A 13,191-nucleotide genomic window follows, 5' to 3' on the forward strand; every position below is an offset into this window, starting at 1 on the left:
TGGGCCTTAAAAACAAGTATTCCTTAAATGTTTCCTGCACCGTAAAGAAGTACTTCATCGTGATTGAACAATATACCATTTTCCCAAATTTCGGCCTTTTTGATACCCTTTGATTATATACGCTCGTACATCACACTTTCCATCTAATCCGTGAGAAAGAACGACCCCTATTACGCGTTTTCTTTAGCGAGTATGGTCACGGTGTCCACCTTTCAGTTGGAGTTTTCCATCCCATTGGATGCTGTTTGGAAGATGAAACATTCACTTTACTATACAGTATATCAGCCGTTGGTATGCGAGTTTGTCAAAAACGAAAATAAATAAGAAAATTTTTAAAACAAAATGAATTGTAAATGTGAACCATTTATATTTTGCCTCCTTGTGGTAGGATATTTCCAGCATTTCCGAACTTTCAAATAATCATTTTAGATTTAATAATATTAAAGGTAGTAGATCCGATTCGCAAACATCTCCAATATCAGTCAAATGTCATATTAACCATCATGCTAAGAAGGTTTTCTTTGTGAAATTTGGAGGTCAGTGAAATTCAAAAATTAAACATCCGTTAGCCATTGGAAGAAGTTGAGTGCAAATTCAGACCTCAGGCTTAGTGCTCAGATGTTTTCCTATTTGATTTGATCTGTCTTACTGTGCACACTAAGATACATACTGGAATGGTTATTTCTTATTTATCAAATTATAGTAGCATATTTGGTTACTAGCTGTCTCTAGGCATTCTCGAATTTGGGCTGCAAAGAGATCCACTACCTTTAAGTTAGAAGAGAGATAAGTAAATAATGATAAAATAAACAAACAAAAAAGAATGAGTTTCTTTTGTAATACTATCTGACAAACTTTTTACTTTACCATTTTACTTCATAGCTCAGCACTTTCCATTCTCTCTCATACCCTCTTACCCATTACATTTAAATGAAATACAACTAAAATGAGTTTGCGTGCCTGCATAATACTCTTTGGAAATTATAAGTGAGAATGTTCTTAGGTTTTGGCTCACTTTAAAATGAGAACCAACAGAACTGTCACAACATGAGAAAATGTATAAGTAATAATCAACAGTACATTTCCGAATTTGGCCTGCAAAGAAATCCGCTACCTGTAAGTTAGAAAAGAGATTAGTAAATAATGATAAAATAAACAACAAAAAAGAATGAGTTTCTACCGCCGTATCCAGAACAGAGCCTGAAACGGTGCAGGCTCAAGAAATCGTTTGTACTAATACGTCTTGAAGTACTGTGTGATACTGTTGACTCAGACTTCTACAAAGCTCTAAGTGAGGATTTTAACCCAATCCGGCTCATTACCTGTGTTTTTTATGAAAAAATATGAATAAAGAATGTAAATTAAATAACGACGCGTCACAATGCAGTCTAACGCTCTCACAATGTTATCATACATAGGGTTTTTCCCTGACTGTTTTAACTCCGGAGCTCTTGCAATATTCAGGCTTTTGTAATACTATCTGACAAACTTTTTACTTTACCATTTTACTTCATAGCTCAGCATTCTCTCTCATACCCTCTTACCCATTACATTTAAATGAAATACAACTAAATTGAGTTTGCGTGCCTGCATAATACTCTTTGGAAATTATAAGTGAGAATGTTCTTAGGTTTTGGCTCACTTCAATTGAACTGTCACAACATGAGAAAATTTATATAATAGAGAACTGGAGTAAGACAGGCCTTTCATTTTGTTTTGTCTCTCCTGATCGTTCGTAAGAAATGCTAATTCATGACCACCTTTTCACAATTTGATTGGAGCATGCATTCATAATGGAAAATAGTTGACATAATAATCTATCCCCAGGCATTATCATGCCAACATGTACTTATATATACATGTACTATATCTTTGTGAGACGTAGATATAAAATGTCTCAGGTTTTCGATTATAGTAATTTCGAGGAAATTTCTTTAATCTTTATCATATATGTAAACTTGAGGCTATTAGATTTACATCCACTTACCTCTGTTCCTGTGAAAAAATGCAAGTGTCAACCTCAATGTCATCCACGAATCGCACGTACTCGGGCGGCCAGTGGAAAAAAAAAAAAAAAAACCACCGGTCACACGCGCCAAGGGCCATGGCATGCAGTGCCAATATAATAATAGCTCGCACAAATTGATACATAACATCTGTGTTTGTGTGCATGGGGACGATCCGATGGTTCATACAACAAAAGGGTTTCGTACAATTATTTTAACATTGTTAAACGTACTCTTCCACATTTACGTAGCATATAATGTGTCTTTATATTTATTTGGATTGTTATCTTGAGAATTGCTAAAAACCGTTATTATGAAAAAGTGGACCTTTCAGAATTTGGGGGGTGCGTACGCACCCGACGCACCCCCCCTGGCTACGGGCCTGTTCAGGTTTGCAGCGGCCATATTACGAGCGCTTGGATACATGCGACGGGCAACTCTGACGGTGCCACGGCTACTACGTTTTTCAATTTCCGATCTCTCGTACTGTTGCGTATTGCAGGCGCTGCGCTGCCGCCGCAGTGCGGCTAAGCCTATATAATGATTTTCACTTTTTATTCAAATTTTTGATTCAAAATATAAAACAAATATACTTTGCCTAGTTTCGAGTTTCTTGTTAAAACTATGGGCCTCGGTGACTCCAAACTAGTACTACTAGGCCTAGTACTAGTTTGGAGTCACCTCTGCCCATAGTTTTAACAAGAAACTCTCAAGGCCAAGTATATTTGTATACTATTCTGTTTACTAAAGAAAAATGAAAATGATATGGTGTTGTGTGCCTTTAATTGCACTGAATCGTAATTATTATCAATCAGCTATTTTTCTTGACTGTTGTTCTGCTAGCAGATTAATTTGGATTAAATTCGTTTGAAATAATTCGCAGGCTCCCTGAATATACGGTTCTTGGATTTTGTAAGTGTTCGGTTTTGGATGGTTTGAATTTATTTCTGTATTATTATACCCTTGTACAGTCCATCAAAACGACGTCTGTATAAACAAAGTATAGTATGAAGGACCAATGTAAGAGGTGTGAATTCCGTTACGTCGGTGGTCATGGTGATCACAGTCCCAACATAACTACTTATATACATTATTGACAAATTTTGTCCTTCATCATCGTGACTAAAGAATTACAACTACATGTATAAGCACTAGCTGTCGGACGGAAGTTCAGTAGTACAGTCGATACAATGCCTGTCTAAAAATTAGATTGTTGATTCAAGTCCAACCTTATGCACTGATCAAGTTTAGCGGTATTTGAACTTTGACCCCGTGCGCACTATAAAGTTTCATCAACAAGTGTAAGGGTAAATCGACAGAATCAGCAGTACATGTATTAACAAACCATTGATATCGATAAACATGATGCACAAACGTCTTTTCAATTTCAGAGACGGTCTATTTCACGATAGGATTGATAGATGGATGATCAGTGTGAGTTTTCCTTTTCATTTTTTATTGTTCATCAGTATAAGAAGTCTTAATATTTCATAGATCCGCTCATTCAAGTGCAAAGTCATTCATTTCTATGCAACCTGGAAGAAAAACAGTGTGCAATGCTACAGAAATCGTATTTAGTCACATCGACATTCAACTCTCTCTGTTTACTGGAAAAATTACTTATCATGTATCTTACTGACATGTTTTGCTATATTTTTACTGCGCAATGAGTATATTGCTTATGTTTGTCTATTAGTATATGCTAACGTTATGTTATCATTTTAAATCATTGCACTTGTTAGCATTTGTCTTTGTGTCTCTGAAATTTGTATTGAATTTGTATTTGATTGAATGGGGAAATAAATGAAATCAAACCAAACCAAGTATCTAATGACAACTGATCCATTAAACGATGTGGACAACTAAATATTAGTTATTATGATAATGCTAACAATAATGATAATATGGTACATTTATATTGCGCAGCTACTATAATAATATACTCTACTGGGCATTATAAAATAAAGTACATAATTCAAACAAAGAATACATTACTTCAAAAAGACCTTAAACTCATTAATTGTAGCTGCAAAGCATGTAAAAATGACAGGTGATGTGAATTTTGAAAATCATTATCGCATAATAAATGAGGGGCCCTACCATGAATCCCTATAAGGGACGCCTGTTTATAGCTGTATTAAGCGTTAAAGGAATGGCACAGTTTCGGTTGAGATTTCATTTCATTTTATTTCATTTATTTCCACATCCTGGTAAAAAGCATTTACAAAGAATACTGGGAACGATACATACACAGTTGAACATTGGAACAAGACAGGAGAAAAAAAGTCCAACTTACAAAAATTTTACAACAGACAAACACAAAATAAAGGCTGCGTTCACATAGAAGTATACTATTCGGGTATTCGGGCTCGTTTTTCGAGGGCACGCGAATAGCTTGAATCGAACGATAGGATTTCCCACAGAACTCTGTGGGATTTCCTCACACCGGTTCACATTAGGCTGCGTTCACATAAAAGTATTCGGTATTCGGTATTCGGTATTCGGTATTCGGGCACCGAGTACACCATCACCTGCACCGTCAACTCACCATCCCATGCAGTGAGGATTTCTTCCTCCTACATCCCAGCAAATCTTATTAACAATTTCTAAACTGCATCAGAATGTCAGTCTACATGCTTATTTTTGCTAAAGGGCAAATCCAGACCAAAAGTGTCATTATTTCATAAACGAGAGACGGTATACGCTGCAAGAAAATCGAACAAGCTCGATTCCCACTTTGCTATACTTTTCGCAGCTATTCGGTACTTTCGAATAGTGCCCTCCTATGTGAACCGGTGTGAGGAAATCCTATCGTTCGATTCAAGCTATTCGCGTGCCCTCGAAAAACGAGCCCGAATACCCGAATAGTATACTTCTATGTAAACGCAGCCGGAGGCGCTGGGGCTTGTGCTTATCTTTCAATAAGCCGGTTCGTAATTAGCTCATGTACACCTGGGTACAAATGACCTTTCCTTTTTTCCTCATCTGGTTAGTACTAGGCACTTCACCTGTTTTCAAAGCAGCCTAATACATAAGCTTGCCCGACGTAACAATTTATGGGATTCATGTTCAAACAAGGAATGAACTTGCGCTTAGTTCAGGTGGTCAGAATACTCCATCAGTTGACAATTTAGCAGGCATCCATTTCATTGTTTTGTATTGATAAGAGCCTACTGCCTTTATTGCAAAATACATTCTTGCTGCCAGGTGGATATGCTGGCAAGCGTCATTTAGATAAGGATCAATTGAATAGACCAGTTCGTAATTCCACTTTAGTCTAGCGGGCGACGTATTTTTAGCCTGAATCAGTCCTTGATTGGCAGTCAATAAAGGGCGCGACGATGTGGAAGTCAATAGAGTCCCTCAATAGAGAGAGTTACGACATGGGAGGTCCGAAATTGAACGCCTTTTGGAAACAAAATGGAGGTTCAAATTCTTTCTTTTCAAAAGAAACAGATTCTCACCGCGCGTGAATAGAAAAGTTACGTAATAGTGGAATTTCTGGAAACATGGCGGCGTTCAAATCTATGGTTGTCGCAACTCTCTCTATATAGGAACTCTAGAAGTCAAGTTGAATAAAATACGTCTAGTAAGAAACCTCCGAATAGAGGCGTGAAACCGGGCGTGGCATGCTAGTTGCAAGTCTTCAATATTAAAGTTTCATTGGCTGAGCACCAATGTCAATCAAAATACATTGCAGAATCCAAAGGAATTCTAGTCTACTCTCCTAGGTATAATAGATTATTGTCTTTTAGGGAAAATAGACTGTCCCTGTCTCTTTCACATTATCATAGTATTTTGCCATTCTTTCCCATTCATTTTGAGGTGTATAACATCTTATCTTACTTCAAATAAGAGAATGATAGCAGTCAATGCGACTACATGCATTTGAAAATTCATGAGGGTTCTGCACATGGAAACTACTCCAAAATTACTGCCGAATGCAAACCTCTCACTGTTGTTGTAAAGTCTACGAGATATTCACTGTCATTGTCGGTTTTGAAAGTGTGATTTATGAATTTTTCCCACTGACATGTTTTTCACTTTAAAATACTTTATTTTCTCATATCAAAGCTACTAAGATATTTGCTAAACATCAATTAAATCTGCCGTCAAGATAACAATCTCTATTGACAAGCACCATCTACATTAAACAGACATTTCGTGGGTGATCACACTGTCATAGGAAAATCCGTCCGTGGTACATTTCCTGTGAAAGGGAAAAGAGAAGATCTGCGACACAAAAGGATTCCTGCAAAGCCAAAGGCTCGGGGAAACATAGTGCATTCTCTGCAATCCGTAATTAAATGACGTCAGTCTTACAGATGGCTGTACAGTTATAGTGAAGGGAAGTCGATGCTGATTGACATTCTCTATACACAAATAATTATGGAGATGACGACATCTTTTTTTTTGTCCATTCGGAATGCATGCTTATGCAGAAAAACGTGAAGCTCAATTGAGTAACACCAACAATAGTCCATGGGCCAGGACAGATATTGGTACCATCTGAGGTGGCAAAACCTTTTTGGTGTCATTTTGTTTGTCGTGCATAGATATGCTTATCAAGCTATGATAGCATTTCCAAATGAGTAGCTTAGTCATAGTAAATGAATTTTTAACCAATTTGGTCTCGTTGTTATATCCCTATACTTCTGAATCGAAACTAACCGCTATACAAAGAAGAGCACTGTCTTCTGTATGTTCCGTAGAGCTGTAAAATGCAGCTCTATGGAATGTTCACAGGTGTTCTATAGTAAACGCGGTGCGCTTAGTCTTTATTCAAGGCAGCGAAGGGAATATCCAAAGGTTATGATGTCCACAGCGCTTAGTCTCTATTCTAGACGGCGAAGGGAGTATCCAAAGCGTATGATACAGTGTATATCCTTTTATCTAAAAACAACAACAACAAAAGCAATTCCTCGTGAATTTTACCGTACCTTTCAATTATTTATCATTTTCCGGCGAAAACGCTACGGTGAAAACGCTGACACCACGCCAATGTCGCTTTATTTCCCTCCAACAATATAAGATAATGCAAAAACAATGTACCGGTACACTACGATACATTATTGTAAATGAACAGAGTGATTTTTGTTTAAAACTGATGTATTTGTTGATAGGGTAGTATAAAAACAGTATAGATAATCCCTTTTATGAGGAACTTTAGATATGATAACGGTACATTGGTCTAGATAAAGACTAAGCGCACCGCGTGACAGCTGTGGACATCATAACCCTTTGGATATTCCCTTCGCTGCCTTGAATAAAGACTAAGCGCACCGCGTTTACAACAGAACACCTGTGGACATACAGAAGGCAGTGCTCTTCTTTGTATAGCGGTTTAGTTTCGATTCAGAAGTATAGGGATATAAAAACGAGACCAAATTGGTTAAAAATTCATTTATCATGACTAAGCTACTCATTTGGAAATGCTATCATAGCTTGATAAGCATATCTATGCCCGACAAACAAACTGACACCAAAAAGGTTGTGCCACCTCAGATGGTACCAACAACCCATTTTTCGGGTCTTGGCCCATGGACTACAAGTTTGTGGATGATGCACCAAAAAACGACATGTTGGGAAAGTGGGGTGCAACACGCAAAGTCTATGACTGAGTCCAAAGCACCCATCAAGATCCGTGTGGCTCAACTGAAGCGTTTGGCACCTTTTTCACCAGAAATATCTCGTTTAGAGGAAAGCTATTGTGGATTACGTAGAGGCACTTATTTGTTTAGATCTGTCAGAAATAAACTTTTCCCATCTTTCTCGACATGATTTTATCAATACTGTGTTCTTTCATTTTCTTTGTCGAAGGTATTCGAAGGATCGTTAATTCGAAAACGAAAAAAGTTCCAATTCCGAAAATGAAGTGAACTTGTTTTAGAGACAAAAGACTGTAATAATTTGTTATTGTTACTCCAAGGTTCCGCAATTATATTTCCTCAATTTACTTTGTTTTGATTATGCAATCTTATTCTCTGTTACCCAAAAAGTTCAATGTTTATGTTCTTTTCGGAAAATGAAATAAAATTCGAATCAATTTGAACATAACAACAGGCGTGATAGTCCTATTACGCAATGAAAATTGAACAAAAACACAGAGAGAGAGAGAGAGAGAGAGGGGGGGGGGGGGAGGAGAGAGAGATGGAAAATACACAAACTCCCCGAAACACTCACTGGCGAACTGGAACACAATCGTACAATTTGCAAATTGCATTTTTCATGGAAACATGAACAATTTATCCCTCTCCGCCGTATGCTCCCATAGTCATCTATGGCATCATTATGATGACCATGCATGACGTATTATTATAGAAACAAATATTACAAGAGGCCACCTAAGGGCTCTCCCCACCCCCACCCCCCCCCCCCCAAAAAAAAAGTCACGCATGCGTGTACTGATGATACCCTCTGAAAGACTACTGTGTACACCCTTGATCATTATCAGCCACCACCCACCCTCAAATAACTAATCTACAGAAACAATGACCCTCCCTCTTCTCGACAGTACCAGCTTCTCCACAAATGGATATAGTGTTCGGATTAACGAACCTTCATTGTTGGATTGACGAAGCTTAATTCATGCTGGGATTAACAAACCTTATTACATTTTGAATGAATGAATCACTGGAAAACCGGACCTTGTTTCATTTTCGTATTAACGAACCTTCGAAAAAACAAATGCAATTTCATTTCAGGCCATCACACCTTCGGAATATCAACCCATATATCATTTTAGATCAACAAATAAACTTTAGGAATTATGAGCCTTATTTCATTTTAGGTATATCGAAAGGGTCTATAAACCCTTTATTATAGCAATATTCTGGATGAAACTGATTTTGTCAGCCTCACGTGAAGGGTTTGAGTTCAAACAGGGTAAGATCCAAAAAGTATGATTTTACGACATTGATTTGGTCTAGAATAATGCTCAAGTGATATAACTTGAATACCAGTTAATTGATGCACGTTCTCAATGTGCGATATCACGAAGTTTCCACCAAGAGACATGCGTTATGGGTTACTCTCTATAAAAAAAAAAAAATCGAGTGACAATTTTCACTCTTGAAGGAGTGAATACAAAAAAGAGTGAATTTAGAGTGAAATTGGAGTGAATTTTGAGTGAAAATGTTCATCTTCACTCATTTTGGAGTGACCTCAGGGATCACTCGAAAATTTTGGAGTGATCCCTGACGTCACTCTAAAACGAGTGACAATGAACATTTTCACACAAAAATTCATTCCAATTTCAATCTAAATTCACTCTTTTTTGTATTCACTCCTTGAAGAAAAAAAATTTTCACTCGATTTTTTTTTAGAGAGCTTATAGAGGAATCAAATACATGAGACACGAAAAAGGTGAAAACGGTGACGTCAGATCCGTAACATAAATTTCATATTAATTCGAGGTTATTTGTTACCATCGCTCATTAGGAAGAATGGAAATCAGATATAAATGTTAGTGCACCAATATAAAGGGCGAAACTGCTTTCGTCATCCGTGCCGGCCTGCTCTCGAAAGTCTAAAGCTGTCCTTCTGCTACCCAATGGGAAATGTCAATTCTTAGCGTTGATGAAATGATTTATCGAATGGAGATTATTTCTTGTTATTACCTATTCAAAACCGTACATCCTTGGAACTATGACAATACTCCTTTAGTTCGCCATATTCTGGGAAACATTATTTCTTCGCAAAATTTCTCCTAAAGTCCGGAAACATTCTTATTATAACTACTGTTCACGTTTTGTATATTTAACAATACTTAACTCTGATTTTACTGTTTCAAATTTTTACTGTGGTTGTTTCAATCCCTAACTCACATTCTAGAACTATTTTAAGCACTACTGCCAAGTTATTGTTTCATCTGCAAATGGTAAATCATGACTTAAATGAAACTTGACAGCCATATATATGTATGAGTTGGTGACGTTATGCCTATCAACTGTCAACTCTTGGGCCCACGTGCTCAAGGTCAAAGGTCAAAAAGGTCAAATGCCAAAAAAATTAATTACAGTATTTCCCCCATATATATGCAATGCCTGAAGGTACTTCTTGAAATTTCGTGTATACATGAACTACGACCAAATGAAGATTCTCCAGAGAGAGTTTCGTGTCGTGAGGTCAAAGGTCAAAGTTCAAGTGAAAATGTTAACTTAGATTTCACTTTCTCTCCATATCTCACAAATGGTTCAAGATATCTTCATGGAATTTAGTACATATGCATGCACTGACTTGCAGTTATTATGAAGGCAATGTAGGGGTCATGGTTCAGAGGTCAAGGTCAAATACTCTTAATTTCACTATTTTCCTCTTATCTCCCCATATGCGATGCTTGCAGGATTTTTCTTGAAACTTAATGTATGCGAGTATTACCTAAAGAGATTCTGTTGGAAGTACCTGGCCATGAGGTCAAAGGTCAAAAGGTTCAAGGTGTAGTGAAAGTGCAAAGTTTCACTTTTTCCCTTAACTTATATGAAAGGGTCAAAAGTTAAGTAAAAATCCTCGAATCTTCAAATACACGCGCTTTTAGACAATAATAGCCATTCATCCAATTAAACCTACTTCAACGAAAGTGAGCATTCAGCATATTTTGTGACAAACCTGTCATTTTAATGTTTTCTGAAAGGTATTATATGAAACTGTCATCACACGTCAAGACATTGTACATGTACTATAAACTTACAAGGTGAACCATGCATTATGGCGGAAACATACTAGTCGTCAGAGCAGCATTTCTATGTGTGTGTGTGTGTGTGTGTGTGTTTTATTTTGTTTTAGGTGGCCTCTTAGTGCAATAATTGTTTCTACATATGGCTCATCCTGATGATGGGTATACAGAGGAGAGGATAAAAATACCTAATTTTAATTCATAATACAATTTACAAAATACGATTTTATTCCGGTTCGCCAGTGAGAGTGTGTATCGGTAGTGTTTGTATGTTTTTAAATACGTGTGAGTGTGTGTATGTGTGTGTGCGTGTAAATGTTAAGTACTTGACCATGTTTTTGTTTAATTTTCACTGCGTAATATCCTATCCTTCCTTGTTATATCGACATATTTTGTCACTAAACACAGCTTAGTTTATTTCATCTTCGGATCAACGATCCTTCGAACAACTTCGGAAAGGACATCAAGAAACACAATTCTTAATTCACAAATCTGGAATCTTGGCATAAAAGGCAGACAGTGTTTATCTCTGACAAATCTAAATTAATGTGTATATAATGCGTTATCAACAATTCATGGCTTTCCTCTAAACGAGATGTTTCTCATGAAAATGGTACCAGACATTTCATTTGAACCATGCATGGGTCTTTTCTGGCGCTTTTGACGAGGTCATAGATTTTGTGCATTGTGCTCTAGTTTCGTAACATATCGTGTTTTTGCTCATTGTGTGTGTGTGTGTGTGTGTGTGTGTTTACACCATCCACATAGGATAGCTCGTTAATGCTATTTCTTTTTTTTTAGCTTCACATTTTCTACATAGGCATGCATTTCGAATTGCCAGGAGGGATGTCCATATCTACATTTGAGTTGTAGATGTTAATCAGTACTTATACCGGGTGTCCCAAAAAAAAGCGGAACGGTGGATTTTCAGTACCTTGCGGTCTAAAAGTTATATATCTTTTGACATCATTAAAAAGAGCATCTTCCGCAAAATACTATGATACCAAAATCATTTAATTTGGTTCAGTACCTTTTATTCTACACCAATTTCTGAAAATGCAGTGATTGTCAAATTTCGCCAGATTTTTGCGACTTATGAGATAATAATTTGAGTGCGACACGCGATCCATACGGTGAATATTGTGTAAGCTCGGTGATCCATGTCAACAAAAGATACAGCTTTCACATTGGGCGCGGGCCAGGAAAAAAACAGTGTGTGTGTGTGTGTGTGTGTGTGTGCGCTCCCAATATGAAAGCGTTATCTTTTGTTGACATGGATCAACGAGCTAACACAATTCACCGTATGGAACGCGTGTCGCGCCCAAATTATTATCTCATAAGTCGCAAAAAATTGAAAATGACTGCATTTACAGAAATTGGCGTAGAATAAAAAGTGCTCAACCAAATTTAATGATTTTGGTATCATGGTCTTCTGCGGAAGATGCTCTTTCTAATGATGTCAAAAAAATAAATCACTTTTAGAACGCAAGGCACTGAAAATCCACCGTTCCGCTTTTTTTTTTTTGGGACACCCGGTATAATTAAGTCTTCTGTGAGACTGGCGTCTCGTAATTTCATGATTGCAAAGAATGCACAATATTCCCCTGGCACTTTGGCTTAGCAGGAATTCTTTTGTGTTGCAGATCCTCTCTTTCCTTTTTCACAGGAAATGTACCACGGACGGATTTTCCTATGATAGTGTGATCACTCACGAAATGTCTGTTTAATGTAGATGGTGCTTGTCAATAGAGATTGTTATCTTGACGGCAGATTTAATTGATATTTAGCAAATATCTTAGTAGATTTAACTTGAAAAAATAAAGTATTTTAAAGTGATAAACATGTCAGTGGGAAAAATTCATAAATCACACTTTCACAACCGACAATGACAGTGAATATCTCGTAGACTTTACAACAACAGTGAGAGGTTTGCATTCGGCAGTAATTTTGGAGTAGTTTCCATGTGCAGAACCCTCATGAATTTTCAAATGCATGTAGTCGCATCGACTGCTATCATTCTCTTATTTGAAGTAAGATAAGATGTTATACACCTCAAAATGAATTGGAAAGAACGGCAAAATACTATGATAATGTGAAAGAGACAGGGAAATTCTATTTTCCCTGAAAGACAGTATGTATTATACCTAGGAGAGTAGACTAGAATTCCTTTGGGTTCTGCAATGTATTTTGATTGACATTGGTGCTCAGCCAATGAAACTTTGATATTGAAGACTGGCAACTGTCATGCCACGCCCGGTTCCACGCCTCTATTCGGAGGTTTCTTACCAGACGTATTTTTAGTCAACTTGACTTCCACATCGTCGCGCCCTCCATTGACTGCCAATCAAGGACTGATTCAGGCTAAAAATACGTTGCCCGCTAGCGTGTTTTTTTTTAGACGGCACAGATTGGGGACCCTATCCCTAAACCTAACCCTAATCCTAATCCTAACCCTAACCATCAAACCCTAACCCTAACCCTAACCCTAACCCCTGACCCCAACCCTAACCC

The sequence above is a fragment of the Diadema antillarum genome, unplaced genomic scaffold, assembly GCF_040938485.1.
Source record: "Diadema antillarum isolate AM-2024a unplaced genomic scaffold, OU_Dant_1.0 scf00000064, whole genome shotgun sequence".
Classification (NCBI taxonomy): Eukaryota; Metazoa; Echinodermata; class Echinoidea; order Diadematoida; family Diadematidae; genus Diadema; species Diadema antillarum.